This window comes from Aotus nancymaae, unplaced genomic scaffold, assembly GCF_030222135.1.
Source record: "Aotus nancymaae isolate 86718 unplaced genomic scaffold, 86718_ANA_hifiasm-v0.15.2.pri h1tg000108l, whole genome shotgun sequence".
In the NCBI taxonomy this organism is placed as follows: Eukaryota; Metazoa; Chordata; class Mammalia; order Primates; family Aotidae; genus Aotus; species Aotus nancymaae.
Window position 1 is genome coordinate 6,981,873 of NW_026988523.1, and position 13,356 is coordinate 6,995,228.

Here is a 13,356-nt window from a genome sequence, read left to right on the forward strand (position 1 = left end):
GCTTTGGGTAGTGTAGACATTTTAACAATATTGATTCTTCCAATCCATGAATATGAAATATCTTTGCATTTTTTGGTGTCCTGTTCAGTTTTTCTTCAGCATTTTATAGTTTTTGTTATAGAGATCTTTCACTTCTTTGGTTGATTTGTAGGCATTTAATTTTATTTGTAGCTGTTGTAAATGGGATTACTTTTTTGATTTCCTTTTAAAATTGTTCACTGTTGGCATATTGAAATGCTAATTGATTTTTGTATGTTTGTTTTGTTTCCTGAAACCTTATTGAATTGATCAATTCTAATGGTCTTTTGGTGGAGAATTTAGTTTTTTCCAAATATAAGATCGTATCATCTGTAAAGAAGTTTAATGTGACTTCTTCATTTTCAATATGAATACTCTTTATTTTTACTTTTTTAAAAAATACTTTTAAGTTCTCTGGTACGTGTGATTGTTACATAGGTAAATGTGTATCATGGAGGTTTGTTGTACAGATTATTTAATCATCCAGGTATTAAGCCTAGTATTCATTAGTTAGTTTTCCTGATCTTCTCCTTACTCTGACCCTCAACCATCTGATATGCCCCAGTGTGTGTTGTTCTTCTCTATGTGTCCATGTGTTCTCATCATTCAGCTCCCACTTATAAGTGAGAACATGCACTATTTGGTTTTCTGTTCCTGTGTTAGTTTGCTAAGGAGGATGGCCTCCAGCTCCATCCATGTCACTGCAAAGGACATGATTTTTTTAATGGCTACATAGTATTCCATGGTATATATGTACCACATTTTCTTTATCATTGATGGGCATTTAGGTTGATTTCATGTCTTTGCTATTGTGAATAGTTTTGCATTGAACATACGTGCACATGTGTCTTTATAATAAAACAATTTGTATTCCTTTGGGTATACCCAGTAATGGGATTGCTGGGTCGAATGGTATTTCTGCCTTTAGTTCTTTGAGGAATCCCCACACTGTTTTCCAAAATGGCTGAACTAACTTACACTCCCCCTAACAGTGTATAAGCATTTCTTTTTCTCCACAACCTTGCCAGCATGTGTTATTTTTCAACTTTTTAATAATAGCCATTCTGACTGGTGTGAAATGGTATCTCATTGTGGTTTTAACTTGCCATTTCTCTAATGGTAAGTGTTGTTGAGGTTTTTTTCATCTGATTTTTTGGCCCCATGTATGTCTTTTTTTGAGAGATGTTCCTTCATGTCCTTTGCCCACTTTTTAATGGGGTTGTTTTCTCTTGTAGATTTGTTTAAGTTTCTTATAGATGCTGGATATTAGACATTTGTCAGATGCATAAATTATAAAAATGTCCTCCCATTCTGTAGGTTTTCTGCTTACTCTGTTGATAATGTTTTATCGTGTCATTGTTTTTGCTGTGCAGAGGCTCTTTAGTTTAATTAGATACCATTTACCAATTTTTGCTTTTATTGCACTTGCTTTTGGCATCTTTGTCATGAAATCTTTGTCTGTGCTGATGTCCTAAATGGTATTGTTGAAATTGTCTTGAAGGATTTTTATAGTTTTGGGTTTTACATTTAACTCTTTAATCTATCTTGAGTTGATTCTTGTATATGGTGTAAGGAAGGGGTCCAGTTTTAATCTTCTGCATGGCTAGTCAGTAATCCCAATGCCATTTATTAAATAGGGAATCCTTTCCCCATTGCTTGTTTTTGTCAGGTTTGTTGAAGTTCAGATAGTTGTAGGTGTGCAGTCTTATTCCTGGGTTCTCTATTCTGTTCCATTGGTCTATGTGTCTATTCTTGTATCAGTGCCCTGCTGTTTTGGTTACCATAGCCCTGTAGTATAGTTTGGAGTCAGGTAACGTGATGTCTCCAGCTTTGTTTCTTTTTACTTAGGATTGCCTTGGCTATTTAGGCTTTTTTTTTTTTTTTTTTTTTTTTTGCGTTCTATATGAATTTTAAAATAGCTTTTTCTAGTTCTGTGAAGAATGTCAACGGTAGTTGAATGGAAATAGCATTGAGGGTATAAATTGCACTGGACAGTTTGGCCATTTTCACAATATTGCGTCTTCCTTTATATGGGCATGGAATGTTCTTCCATTTGTTTTTGTCATCTCTGATTTCTTTGAGCAGTGGTTTGTAGCTCTCCTTGTAGAGATCTTTCACCTCCCTAGTTAGCTATATTCCTAGGTTGAATGTCCTTTATTTATTTCTCTTGTTTGACTACTTTAGTTAGAACTTTCAGTACTCTGTTGGATAACAGTGGTGACAGTGGGCATCCTTGTCTTGTTCTAGATCTTAGAGAAAAGACTTTCAGTTTTCTCCCATTCAGTATGGTACTAGCTGTGGGTCTGTCATTTTTGGCTTTGATTAGATTGAGGTATGTTTCTTCTATCCACATTTTTTGGGGGTTTTTATTATGAAGGAATGATGAAATTTATTGAGTGCTTTTTCAGCATTAATTGAAATGATCATGTGGTTTTTGTACTTCATTCTCTTGGTACGATGGATCACACTGATTTACATTCTTACATCCCAGGGATAAATCCCACTTGGTCATGATGAATGATCCTTTTAATGTATTGTTGAATTTATGTTTGCTTGTATTTTGTTGCCAATTTTTGGATCAGTATTCATCACTGATACTGGCCTGTAGTTTTCCTTTTTTGATATGTTTTTGGTTTTGGTATCAGGGTAATACTGGCCTCCTAGAATAAGTTTGGAAGTATTTCCTCATTCTCTATTTTTCAGAACAGTTTGAGTAGGATTGGAATTAATTCTTTAAATATTTGGTTGAATTCAGCAGTGAAGCCATCAAGTCCCGAGTTGTTCTTTACTTAGAGACTTTATTACAGCTTTGATCTTGTTACTTATTATTGTTCTGTTCAGCTTTTGGATTTCTTCATGGTTCAATCTTGGTAGGTTGTATATGTCTAGGAATTTATTCATTTCTTCTAGATTTTACCATTTATTGGCATATGGTTGCTCATAGTAGCCACAAATGATCATTTGAATTTCTGCAGTATCCATTGTAATGTCTCCTTTTTATTTCTAATTTTATTATTTGGGATTGTGCTGGGTTGCCCCTGAAACCAGCATGTCTCAGAGCCCAAGGTCAATGGTGTGCTTCCTGGGTATCTGTGCTGGTCGTTCTGGGCCAAAGGGTTCTTTAGTTAGGAAATGATAAATCCTTCCAGGACTGGGTTCTTCCCTTAAGACAGTGGGATCCTTTTTGGCCCAGGGTATATCTAGAAATGTTGTCCAGGAGCTGGGGCTTCATGACTCTGCCCAGCATCCTGTTCAACTGTGGGTGAACTGGTATCCAAGATGCAAGATAGAGTCTTCCTCACTCTTTGCTGTCCTCTCCTTAAGCAGAAGGAAGGAGACACTTTTGTTGCTGGGAGCTTCACTGCCTGGGTTTGGGAAAGTGATGACACAAGCACTCCCTTAGCCATGCCAGCTAATGTCTATCTAGGTCACATGCCACCCTATTTCACTAGCTCTAAGCCCAGCCTAGTGCTAGGAGTTGCCTAGGAATTGCAGTCTTTGTGTCCTAGGCGTCTTTCTTGTTTACCTAGGATCCCAGAGCATTTCAGCCCACAGTGTTGAGCCTTGCTGAGCAACTCAAGTTCCACCTACTGCGTTGGGTGCTTCCTTGCTGGCTAGGGCTGGTCCAAATGCTCCCTCTGTGTGTGGGCACTGGCTGAGTCTAGGATGGCTTTATCCCCCACTGTGACAGGGCAGCACTGAATTCAATGTGAAGTTCCCCAGTTGCTGTGTTCTTTATCCCCAAAGCGTACAAATTGCCTTTCTGCACCACATGGCGGCTGCTGAGGGATGTGGGTGGGGTGATATCAGCAAGTTAGGACTGTCTCTCCATCCTTCCTCAATGCCTCTTTTGGTAATACAAAGTTAAAACCATGTCCTGTGATCGCTCACCTGATATTTGGTTCTTGTGACAGTGTTTTTCTATGTGCAGATGGTTGTTAAAATTTGGTGTTCCAAGAGGTGTGGGGGTGTGATTGGTGTAGGCTTCTATTCTGTCATCTTACTCCACCCTCTGAACTTTATACCGTACAAGAAATCAGAGTGAAAGGTAATAACAAGGTTACAATGTAACTCTTTTATAAATTTTGAAGTTTTTGGTGACACATACAAGTACATTTTTGTCTTTGGAGCTATAAATTAATTTAGGAAGCTCTAAAGATTATAAATTTTAACTTCTCAAGTAAGAAGTCTAATACTTTATGGCTATTAATTTTGCTATCAAAATATCCAGGGTACTGAATTCATTTTAATAATTGTAATTCTTCTAAACATCATTTGAAGAATTATTTGTGGACGCTAGATTCAAGACTACACTAAATCCAAACAGTGTACCTAGGACCTGAGTTTGGAGTTTTCCATCTGAGTTATCTGTCCTTCAGCTTACTACTTCCTCTTATGCTTTCATTTACTAAACAAATTTTCAGATTTCTAAATTGGGCCTTCTCCCCCAAGGCCATATCAGACAACTTTGTAAATATGCATTTACAGACTTAAACACCAACATTTTAAACTAAGACTGATTCCTGCAGCCACATTTCTTATTAAAAGTTCAGTACCAGTCCGAGCACAGTGGCTCACACCTGTAATCCCAGCACTTTGGGAGGCCAAGTCAGGCAGATCACTTGAGGTCAGAAGTTCGAGGCCAGCCTGGCTAACATGGCATAACCCCGTCTCTACTAAAAATACAAAACAAAGTTAGCCAGGTGTGGTGGTGGGTGCCTGTAGTCCCAGCTACTTGGGAGGCTGAGACAGGAGAATCGCTTGAACCCAGGAGATGAAGGTTGCAGTGAGCTGAGATTGCACCACTGCACTCCAGCCTGGGCGACAGAGCAAGACTCTGTCTTGAAAAACAAAGGTCAGCACTAGCAATATCTTTCTGTCATCTTCTGCTCAAGGAACTAAAGAAGTCAAACAATAATGTTTCTGTCTGAGCCATTAGTGAAGTCTAAGAACAGATACGTATACTCTCTGATATTCTTTCAGGGCATTATTTTATACTTTTTTTTTTAAACCTTGAAGAATAAGTGTTACTAAGCCTTGTGAATATTTTGAACTAAAGTTTCTAAATTTCTGTGACGAACTCTTCAAGCAATTCAGCTTTTCAAACACCATCATCACTCAAAAGTCCCTGTAACATGGGATTTATTCCACATTTAAAAAGTGACTTTCTCCTTTGTTATTTATGAGAGTGACTCTTTGTTTTCTCAGGATCCAAACTGCTCATTCAAAGCCATTTCTGTCTTTTTCCAACACTATTTATGTCAAATTGTAGGGGAACACCTGTAGGAACTTTTAGATTCTCTTGCTGCTGTTTTTTAAAGAATAGAGGTAGAGCAGTATGAATTAATTATGGTTTCTGAGTTACTGGGCATTGTACTGCTCCAGGGTTGTCAGTAGATAAAGTGAAATTCCTGTATTTGTGATGGAAGTCCAGCATTGACTAGTTCTCTTTGCTGCTACATCATCTAGTAGTTGTTCTGTGTTCAACTGGGCCTGAATTACCTGTGAAGTGTCTTTCTGATGGCTTAATCTATTTCCTCTCCTGTTAAAATTAGCCGTAATAGAATTTTTTCGTTTAGCTGGTTAGGTCTCTTGAGAACTGCAATTGTGTCCTGCATACTTCATTTTGTTTCAGAAGGCTTGCCTTTCTTTTTAACACTGGAAAATAGGTTTTGTATTCTTGTTACTTACATGTGGACAATTCATAGGACTAATTCCTTTTCCAATTCCAGATGATTTCCTAACTCCAAGACCAATGATTGTCCATGAGGATGTCTCTTTCCAGGCATTACTCTTCCTCCACAGCTTAGACTGGTTTTACCAAAACCAGAATTCTGTTGGAATACCCATTGTATTCTCGTCTTAAATTGCTGGAGTCTTCTGTTTAGTTTTGGAAAATTCTGCTTTTCTCCTTCCTTTCAATTTGGTTTGATGACACCATTCAAAGACATAACAATTTTGTCAAGGTTCTTGTTGCTGTGGGCTTTCAGCAGCTGTGACAAGGTTACTGTGGCTTCTACTAGCTGGGTGCTGAACTGGTTTATGGCTGGAAACATGGTGCTAGAACAGTCAGTGGGGAAGACCAGAGTTGGAGGCCTGCCGCCTCTCACACACGCACGCAAGCAGACTACCTGGCAGCATACTTGTCCTCTTACCCGTGGTTGCCAGCATAGCCGATTTATCCCATTCATTTAAATTGATAGTATTCTCTGGATTACTCTTGAATATACCATAATTTAGTTAATAAAACATATTGATGGATTGCTGATAGTTCAATTTCTTTTTTTTTTTTTTTTTTAATTGCATTTTAGGTTTTGGGGTACATGTGAATAACATGCAAGGTTGTTGCACAGGTGCACACCTGGCAGTATGATTTGCTGCCTCCCTCCCCTTCACCTATATCTGGCATTTCTCCCCATGCTATCCCTCCCCAACTCCCCACCCCCCCCACTATCCCCCCTCCCCGCCAACAGACCCCCGTGTATAGTGCTCCCCTCCCTGTGTCCATGTGTTCTCCTTGTTCAACACCCGCCTATGAGTGAGAACATGTGGTGTTTGATTTTGTGTTCTTGTGTCAGTTTGCTGAGAATGATGTTTTCCAGGTTCATCCATGTCCCTACGAAGGATGTGAACTCCTCCTTTTTAATGGCTGCATAATATTCCATGGTGTATATGTGCCACATTTTTCCTGTCCAGTCTATCATCGATGGGCATTTGGGCTGGTTCCAGGTCTTTGCTATTGTAAACTGTGCTGCAATGAACATTCGTGTGCATGTGTCCTTATAGTAGAACGATTTATAATCCTTTGGATATATGCCCAGTAATGGGATTGCTGGGTCAAATGGAATTTCTATTTCTAGGTCCTTGAGGAATCGCCACACTGTTTTCCACAGTGGTTGAACTAATTTACACTCCCACCAACAGTGTAAAAGTGTTCCTATTTCTCCACATCCTCTCCAGCATCTGTTGTCTCCAGATTTTTTAATGATCGCCATTCTAACTGGCGTGAGATGGTATCTCAATGTAGTTTTGATTTGCATTTCTCTAATGACCAGTGATGATGAGCATTTTTTCATATGTTTGTTGGCCTCATGTATGTCTTCTTTTGTAAAGTATCTGTTCATATCCTTCGCCCATTTTTGAATGGGCTTGTTTGTTTTTTTCTTGTAAATCTTTTTTAGTTCATTGTAAATTCTGGATATCAGCCCTTTGTCAGATGGGTAGGCTGCAAAAATTTTTTCCCATTCTGTTGGTTGCCGATTCACTCTATTGACTGTTTCTTTTGCCGTGCAAAAGCTGTGGAGTTTGATTAGGTCCCATTTGTCTATTTTGGCTTTTGTTGCCAATGCTTTTGGTGTTTTGGTCATAAAGTCCTTGCCTACGCCTATGTCCTGAATGGTTTTGCCTAGGTTTCCTTCTAGTGTTTTTATGGTGTTACGTCTTATGTTTAAGTCTTTAATCCATCTGGAGTCAATTTTAGTGTAAGGTGTCAGGAAGGGGTCGAGTTTCTGCTTTCTGCATATGGCTAGCCAGTTTTCCCAACACCACTTATTGAACAGGGAATCCTTTCCCCATTGCTTGTTTTTTTCAGGTTTGTCAAAGATCAGGTGGTTGTAGATATGTTGTGTCGCCTCCGACGTCTCTGTTCTGTTCCATTGGTCTATATCTCTGTTTTGGTGATCTCTTTCAATTTTGATGATAGGGTGTCAATTTTAGTTCTCTCCTTTCTTCTCATGTGGGCACTTATTGCTATATATTTTCCTCTAGAGACTGCTTTAAATGTGTCCCAGAGATTCTGGTATGTGGTGTCTTCATTCTCGTTGGTTTCGAAGAACATCTTTATTTCTGCCTTCATTTCAGTGTTTATCCAGTCAACATTCAGGAGAAAGTTGTTCAATTTCCATGAGGATGTGCGGTTCTGGGTTGGCTTCTGAATTCTGAGTTCTAACTTGATTGCACTGTGGTCTGAGAGACTGTTTGTTATGGTTTCTGTTCTTTTGCATTTGCTGAGGAGTGATTTACTTCTAATTATGTGGTCAATTTTAGAGTAGGTGTGATGTGGTGCTGAGAAGAATGTATATTCTCTGGATTTGGGCTGGAGAGTTCTGTAAATATCTATTAGGTTTGCTTGTTCCAGGTCTGAGTTCAAGTCCTGGATATCCTTATTAATTTTCTGTCTCGTTGATCTGTCTAATATTGACAATGGTGTGTTGAAGTCTCCCAGTATTAATGTGTGGGAGTCTATGTCTCTTTGTAAGTCTTTAAGAACTTGCCTTATGTATCTGGGTGCTCCTGTATTCGGTGCATATATATTTAGGATTGTTAGCTCTTCTTGTTGCATTGATCCTTTTACCATTATGTAATGTCCTTCTTTGTCTCTTTTGATCTTTGTTGCTTTAAAGTCTATTTTATCAGAGATGAGAATTGCAACTCCTTCTTTTTTTTGCCCTCCATTTGCTTGGTAAATCTTCCTCCATCCCTTTATTTTGAGCCTTTGTGTATCCTCGCATGTGAGGTGGGTTTCCTGGATACAGCACACTGATGGGTTTTGGCTTTTTATCCAATTTGCCAGTCTGTGTCTTTTGATTGGGGCATTTAGTCCATTTACATTTAGGGTTAATATTGTTATGTGTGAGTTTGCTCCTGTCATTTTGATGCTAGCTGGCTGTTTTGCCCATTGGTTGATGCAGATTCTTCATTGTGTTGCTGCTCTTTACCATTTCGTGCGTTTTTGGAGTGGCTGGTGCTGGTTGTTTTTTTCTATGTGTAGTGTCTCCTTCAGGAGCTCTTGTAAAGCTGGTCTGGTGGTGATGAAATCTGTGAGTACTTGCTTGTTCACAAAGGATTTTATTTTTCCTTCACTTATGAAGCTTAGTTTGGCTGGATATGAAATTCTGGGTTGAAAGTTCTTTTCTTTAAGGATGTTGAATATCGGCCCCCACTCTCTTCTGGCCTGTAGGATTTCTGCTGAGAGATCTGCTGTGAGTCTGATGGGTTTCCCTTTGTGGGTAACCCGACCTTTCTCTCTGGCTGCCCTTAGTATTTTCTCCTTCATTTCAACCCTGGTGAATCTGATGATTATGTGCCTTGGGGTTGCTCTTCTAGAGGAATATCTTTGTGGTGTTCTCTGTATTTCCTGGACTTGAATATTGGCCTGCCTTGCTAGGTTGGGGAAGTTTTCCTGGATAATATCCTGAAGAGTATTTTCCAGCTTGGATGCATTCTCTTCGTCACATTCAGGTACCCCTATCAAACGTAGATTAGGTCTTTTCACGTAGTCCCATATTTCTTGTTGACTCTGTTCATTCCTTTTTACCTTATTTTCTCTAATCTTCCCTTCTCGTTTTATTTCATTGAGTTGATCTTCAACTTCTGATATCCTTTCTTCTGCTTGGTCAATTCTGCTGTTGAAACTTGTACATGCTTCGCGAAGTTCTCGTGTTGTGTTTTTCAGCTCCATCAATTCATTCATATTCCTCTCTAAGTTGTCCATTCTCGTTAGCATTTCATCAAGTCTTTTTTCAAGGTTCTTAGTTTCTTTGCATTGGGTTAGAACATGTTCTTTTAGCTCACAGAAGTTTCTTATTATCCATTTTCTGAAAACTGATTCTGTCATTTCATCACACTCATTCTCCGTCCAGTCTTGTTCCCTTGCTGGTGAGGAGTTATGCTGCCTTGTAGGGGGAGAGGTGTTCTGGTTTTGGGTGTTTTCATCCTTTTTGCGCTGGTTTCTTCCCATCTTTGTGGATTTATCCGCCTATTGACTTTGTAGTTGCTGTCTTTCTGATTTTGGTAATTTTAAGTCTGCAGCAGCTGAACTCATAAACCCCCTTTTCTTCTCCCCAGGTGTTCTGGCCCAGGGGTTTAGCACTTTATGTTTTTCAGCTGTGTTGCTACCGTTTTCCCTGCCCACAAGGTGGCAGTCTAGTCACACTCAGCCTGCAGAGGCTTCGCTGAGCTGCTGTGGGCTCCGCCCAGCTTCCGTGTGAGCTTCCCTGCAGTCCTGTGGGTGTAGTTAGAACTGCTTCCGCTATGCTGGCCCGCCCCTGTAGTGATGGAGTCTCTGTAGTGGCGGGTTGTCTTGGTTACGGAAAATTGCCCCGGGAACTGCAGGGTGTTTCCCGTTGGAGGACGCCCCTCCCCCACAGAGCTGGACTGTCCCGGGTTCAGCCGTGTTTCTAGAGGGGCCCTCTTTGTCCTGTAATCTCTTGGCTTGCCTCCTTGCCACAGTTCCCCTTGCTGGCCCAGAGGGGACACAGTCTCGTTCACTTTGTTCAAGGAGCCGCTGCTCCCCGCCCCCCGTGCAGGCCGAGCGGCTGCTCCGGTCCAACCAGCGGCGCTGGGAATGCGGGGAGCTTCTCCGCGCAATTAAAATCCGCTGCCCTGTGTGCCGCTGCGTCAGGTCAGCCGACGCAGCGGCTCTGAGATTCGTGGCACTCCCTTGCCCGGGGGTCTCCTGGCTTGGCTCCCTGCTTCAGCTCCCCTTTCTGGCTCAGAGGGAACTCTGTCTCTCTCGCTCTGCGCAAGAAGCCACTGCCCCCCGCTCCAGGGCGTAGGCTGAGCGGCCACTCCGCTCAAACCAGTGGCGCTGGAGACCCGTGGGGCTTTTCCTCCTGTGAATCTCCTGGTCTGTGGGCAGTAAAAGTCCATCTGGAAATGCGGCGTCCACTCACCCTCTGCGCCTTCTCTCGGAGCTGCAATCCCGACTTCCTCTTAAGTGGCCATCTTGGATCGATCTCCCCAATTTCTTACTATTATAAGCAGTGATACACTAAAAATCCTTTTTTTTAGAGGATACATTTTTAGAATTTAGAGTATGTTTTTTTAGAGGATAAATTTTTAGAAGTGGATCAAATGATAGCTTAGAATCTTAATACATTCAAAAAGATTGTTCTTATTTAAACATCAGCCTTTTTGCCTGTTTCCATATGCTTTTAGGAAAACTAGGTATTGTCAATTTTTATATTCTCTGTCAATGTAATTGGTAGATATGTTTCGTTGTTTTAATTTGCATTTAAAAGATTTAATGAAGTGAGGCTTTCTTTAACACTTTTATTTTAGTCATATTTTACATATTGTGACCTGTAGTGTGTTGATATCCTTGGCTCAATTTTCTGTTGGATTAGTAAGATTGTGGTATATTAGTGAAAGCAGCCATTTGTCAAATGTTGGAAATTTTTTTGCTTTTAAAAAATACACATATTCTATACCTTCATAGATGTTTTTAATTTATAGGTAGTCAGATTTCTTAATCTTTTTTATGGTATCTTGATTTTGTTCTTATGCTTAGGAATTCCTTTCCCAACAAGTGTATTAAGAATTTGAAAGATTTTCTATCAGTATTATTTCTGATTTTATTATAATCAAGATTTATGATATCCAGCAATGTTTATTTCCTTTTCTCTTTTTTGTTTCATTGTGTTCCTAGATTTTCATCTCTAATTTGGCATGTACAACTTCATCAAATATTCTGAAACCTTGGCATATTATTATTTACCGTGGATCAGAATAGAGTATAAGATGGGATCATCTTGGATCCTGCTTAATTGAATACAAATTTCTAAGTACCTATACTTGGTACCAGTTTATAAGTGGGCCAACTATCAGTCCTTGTTCACGTGAGATAGTCTAACCTGTCTTCCAGAGTAATTTTTTTTTTTTGAGATGGGGTCTCACTCTGTCACCCAGGCTGGAGTGCAGTGGCACAGTCTCAGCTCACTGTAACTGCTGCCTCCTGGGCTCAAGTGATCCTCCCATCCCAGCCTCCTGAGTAGCTGGGACTACAGGAGTATGCCACTATGCTCGGCTGATTTTTTATAATTTTGTTAGAGACAGGGTTTTACCATGTTGCCCAGGCTGGTCTGAAGCTGAAGCCCTCCTCGGCCTCCCAAAGTGCTGGGATTACAGGCCTGAGCCATTGCACCTGACTGAGAATAATTTTTAATAGTCTCCTTTCATTATAAAAAAGTGCCTCAGTTTAAATTAAAAAATTATAAATGTTATAAAAGATAGTTGTTTACATGGGATAGTTCCTCAGGGTATGATAATACTAAAACTTTAGTTGTTTCTATTTATATCATTCAGTTGTTTCTATTTACATTACTTGTATAATATTTTATTTGTCTTTCAAAATATCTATTATTTTCATGATTAACTTATTACAAGTTTCATAGAGTTGCTTATGTGAGGTATTTCTAGAGTAGTCATGCTACTGTGTACTCTCTTTGCCTTCATTTTGATTTACAGAATGATGTTCACTTTTGCATTAAATGTTCCTTATAATTCTCATTTACCTAGTATTGCTTTAAAGATGATGAAGCATTTGTCTCTGTACGTGGATGTGTTTTGGTTATATTTTACTAAATATGCAATCAAATCTTTTTGTATGGCCATAACCAAATGTTTTAACCTGGCCAAATAAACCATTACTTACTGCGATAATGTTTTCTGATGTTGCATAGACTTGGATCATTGGATTTTGTGGTATACTAAGTAATACTGGATCATTGGATTTTATGGTTTGCTAAGTAATACCGTTCTTAACACAGATCCCACTAAATGTCAATCTCTATTGTACTGTCACAGTGTTGATAAAACTTTGGTACTTGTTATCTGCCAGACAGCTTTTCAGCTATCTTATTTTATTCTGATAGTACTTCTCCAGCCTTTTCTTATCTAGTACTGTGTCAAAGCCTTTTTATAATAGGTAAATTGTGTCTATTGTCCTTGCTTTCCTTTCTCTACCACCTCTGTTACTGGTTAAAAGGTTTATAGAGTTTAGTATTGGTCATTTTCACCTCCGATTATAAACTGTAAAACCAACCCATATTCTTTCCTAAACTATGATTTTACATTTTGAGGTGTTTTGTAAAATTGCCATATAAAAAGGCCAGTTTCAATTTTCCTTTAGTTAAAAATATCTTTTTTTATGAATACATCTTAAGAAACCTAACTTTTTTTTTTTTACATTTCTGGTTGTCTGTGTGTTCATATCATAATACATATGTCTCTCAGTGTTATAGTTAGGTATATGTGTTTGACCCTTAATTTTCCTGTTTGTTGGTCCCATTAATAACATTTGAGAATATCTGGTGAGTAGAACACCATATAGGAATTTCCAATTGTGCTACCATTAGCCTTTAAACATTACCCTTTGGAAACAGCTGTTTATTTATAGGTATTTTGAGTTTCATGTTATGTAAACTGTATATGAGATTTTCATACAAGTTTGTTTTTTTAAAATATCTAGGCACTAAAGATAAATTAATGAAGTTATTACCATTATTTTTGCAATGCATGTAATAAATATCAAGAGAAGTTTGTTTTATTAGACACAGA

General features: G+C 39.0%; 1 protein-coding gene across 6 annotated transcripts in view; it reads left to right on the forward strand.

Annotated features, from left to right (window-relative positions):
* Nucleotides 1-13,356, forward strand: part of RABGAP1L (RAB GTPase activating protein 1 like) — a 726,923-nt gene that overhangs the window by 190,252 nt on the left and 523,315 nt on the right. The window lies entirely within an intron of this gene.